Source organism: Corvus kubaryi, unplaced genomic scaffold, assembly GCF_017639235.1.
Source record: "Corvus kubaryi isolate FWS band 111438036 unplaced genomic scaffold, C.kubaryi_AGA036_p1.0 37385, whole genome shotgun sequence".
Taxonomy (NCBI): Eukaryota; Metazoa; Chordata; class Aves; order Passeriformes; family Corvidae; genus Corvus; species Corvus kubaryi.
Genome location: NW_024581127.1, coordinates 21,128,437 through 21,132,580, shown reverse-complemented (window position 1 = coordinate 21,132,580; position 4,144 = coordinate 21,128,437).

Here is a 4,144-nt window from a genome sequence, read left to right as displayed (position 1 = left end):
GTGCTAGAGGCAGCTTAGAACCTTACTTGTGAAAGCTTAAGTAGCCAAGAGGAGGACAGTATTATGGCACTTCCCCCTCCAGCTGTCTCCATCACTATATTTGCTTTAATGCATCTTTTCATTGTTTGGGTTGTATTATCCTTAATCTTCATTCTATGGCTGTATCCTGTACTGCGAATATGAAGCAGTAACAGCAGCAAATTAGTAACCCAATATTTGTGGAATGACCTCCACTCACTCTTTCCCATCGAAACTTTATTATCTGTTTCACGCAGTAAAACTACTCTAGTCTGAGTGAAGTGGGGGTGGCACAATGGTGTCCTCCTCTTTGTGACATCCCATGAAGGACTGCAACACATGTTCAAAAGCCTAAGTGAGGAAATGGAAGTTTACAGCATATTTGTAATACTCTCCTACTGTTTTCAAGAATGTGAGGTCTCATTGATAGACATGCAGTCTGGGTTCTGGGTCAGAGTTCAAACTAGCAATCATACTGGTGTTTATAACCAGATGGACTAAGTTATGGGAGTACAGAATATTCTGTATTTGGTCAGGATTTTCAAAAGGATTATGTGATATGAGTGAATGAGTTTTGTATCCCAAGTCAAATACTCATTTTTAAATATCACTGCCTATATGCTTTACACATGCCTACACATGCCTACATATGCTGTCTCTGCTTACAAGCATTGTGCACTGTATTATTCACAGCATTATTTGTCACAGAAGACCCCACCGCATTTTTTAAAGCAAAGCAATCAGTCTATCCACAATCTGAGTGAAGTTACCTGGAAGCAAAATGTAGGAGATATTTAACAAAATACGACTACCTTACACAAAAGTATATGACAGTGAATAAAGAATAACAAATGCAGCTGAAAATGTAGGAGGAATTAGTAATGTAATTATCAAAATTAAATTTGATCTGCCTTGGCAAAGTGAACAGGGAACTGGGAACGGAGAAAATGTGAATACCAATAGTAACATGTTATTCCATAGAACTATTTTGGTGTATTTATTTATTGGAGATTCAGAGGCAAGAGTGCTTGCTTACAGATAGTGTAACTAAGGCATCACAGCCTGTCAGGTCTGTGATACAACTTTTCCACTAGCAGTGCTGATATTCATGTGCCTGACAGGTCAGACAGCTGAGTATCTGCCCATTTCTGATTTCAGCACATTTTAAAATTCTTGGGAGTATTTAATCATAGTGATTGACTTAATGGTCCTTGCCAAGTCACTTTCATCCTTGACTGATACCCAAATGATCAATAAGCTTGACCATGCCAAAAGTGAGAAAGGAGAGAGGAGAAAGAGAAAAAAAAAAAAAGAGGGTGAGAAAGAAAAAGAACAAGGAAGAAAAAATAAAACACAAAGGGAGGAAGAAAAACAAAGTAAGAGAGCATAAGAAGGAAAGAGAGAAAGAAGGGAAGAAAGGGAGGAAAGAAATAAGAAATGGAGGGGAGAAAGGAAAGAAGGAGGGGAGAGAGAGAGAGGGAAGGAAGACAGGAAGGAAAACTAAGACAGAGGAGGAGGACATATTATGAACATGAAGCATACAGCATAATCTACAGCCTGAACCCAGAATCACACAAAAGGTTATGGGACACTAGTATTGAACAACAAATCAATCACAAGAAAAATACACCATCACAGTGTTGGGGTGTACTATAAAGAAATTCCAGTCCATCCCTAGCATTAATATTACCAAATGTGCCTACCATTTGCCTTAGTAGCTGAAATGCTATTTTTAAAATGCATTTAAATTACTTGGAAACCTAAGGGTCATTGAAAATTAGTAGGAATTTAACCACAAAAAAAATCCTTGGTCCCCTTTTTAACTGTAAGCATTTCTTTGTTCATGTTTAACATCTAACTGATGAGCCAAAATTTCATTTTCAGAAGTAATACAGATAACTTGTGGCATAAATCTTGCTGGATGTCAAACAGATGTGACTTCTAACAACATTAGAGTTAAGACCTCTAAATAAATTAAGTATTGAAGTACTGAGTAATGCAATGCATAAATTAGAAATAAGAAGTCTTCAATATCTATTTCTTTTACTCTACAACTGATAAAGTATTTACCCCCAAGGGATTCTGAATTTCAGAACTGGAAAATGTTCTTGGGGGAATAAAGGCAGAATTTTATTCCAAGGACACACACACCAAAATATTAATACCCAAGGTGTAGCCATATATGCTGTTCTGAAAGCACAGGTCTCCAGTTTTGAATTTCTCTTGAAAAATGGATTCCAATTACATGCCTTCATACATGCCTAAATATAAATATATGTATACAGTAAAGAGAGAGATTCTGGAATTAATAAATACAGTAGACAGGTTTAGAATAGAGTGATTTTTCACCTATCCCACTTTAGCTAAAACAGGGACCACTGAAATTTTGTCAGAACACTGATCCTAACATGGCACTGCCCTTAACACCAACACAAGGCTCACATCACTTGTGCAATCACATTCTTCTGCCTTTGCAGAGGAAGCAAAGAGGCCTACCAAGTTCCAGTTACAGCAGTCACACTTCAAGATTTATGTGTCTGCAAGAGAAGGCTGTGGATGGTACACAAGGCAGTGAAATAGATACCTTTGCTTCTCCCCAGTAAAGAAACACATACGGATCTAATGGGGCTGGTTAGCATCAGCACTTGTAGCTGAAGATATTCCTTCCTCGTGCATTAGCACTACAGAGGTGAGTTCAGCCACCAGACGCAGAGCCACACTTTGAATTGCTGTTGGCCTCGCTAAAAGAGGGTATGGTTTTAAGTACAGGTGGAAGGAAGGCACATACTGCTCACCCTGACACCCATGTGGGAGCAGAATTACAGCCATGCAAACCTCCTTTTTTTACATTGTGCTTTGGGAGTGAAGGGTAAATCATTACCTTTCCAGATTTCTTCAATACTATTATCTATGGTACTGTGATACTCTTACATATATCATGTATGTATAAAAACATGTGGTCATACAAATTCATATATGCATGTACACCTATACAGAAAGCCTCCGATCATGTTCAAAACTTCCTAACGAGGAAACATCTTCCCATAAATGTACTCCATGCACATAAGACACCCCCCACACACTGTTCAACACAGGGAAATGCAAACCCCTGTGTGGACACACCTGCAAAGATCCATGCTTTGTGACGGGCTGCCAAATTTCCCAGCTGACACACTCATGTCCATTGGCACTTCAGATTATGCATTTACACAGCTCATGCATTTACTTACGTGCACACACGCGCATCATATGTACATCCATGCAAAAACTTATGCACACAAACCCGTGTGAATGAACAGTTGTGTGAACAAACCCACGTGCATACACATGCAAGGCAAAAGCACATCAGATGCACGCATGCTGACATGTAAGAACACATTCACAAAAACACACGTGTACAAAATACACGTATACACAGGTGCACGGGGAAGACTCTGGGCACACCCTCTCACACACAGAGATGTGTGCGCATATCCACAAAACACATGTGCGGACATACCCACACCGAATCACACAAGCACTTGCACACACATACACACGCACAATCACACACCACACGTGTGCACATGTGCACTCACATCCAACACGGCAGCACATGGAAGCACACACACACGTGCAAGCGCAAACACTCACGGACACACGCGTACCCAAAAACACACTCCGCCCCCAAAAGAAACCTCCCACGCACGCACCGGCGGGCCCGACACACGCGCGCACCCATACGCACAGAAATGCACCCCTACCGCCCCCGCACACCTGGCTAACACCTCCGCACCCACCCACGTGCCCACCTCCGCACGCCTCCGCACCGCAGGCGGTGCCTGCCCGCCCCCTCCACAGGCTTCCCGCAGCGGAGGAGACCGCCGCCCCGCGTAGCTTGCGCGGTGGTTGGGCGGGCAGAGGAGGGCAGCCCCAAGCGCGGGTGCCGAGCTCCGCAAGCCGGGGCGGTGCCGCTCCCCCCGCCCCCGCAGCCGGGCTCCCCCCGCCCCCCGCAGCCGGGCTGCCCCCGTCCCCCCAGCTGGGCTCCCCCCGTCCCCCCCCGCCGGGCTTCCCCCGCCCCCCGCCGCCGGGCTCCCCCCGTCCCTCCAGCTGGGCTCCCCCCGTCGCCCCCAGCCGGGCTCCCCCA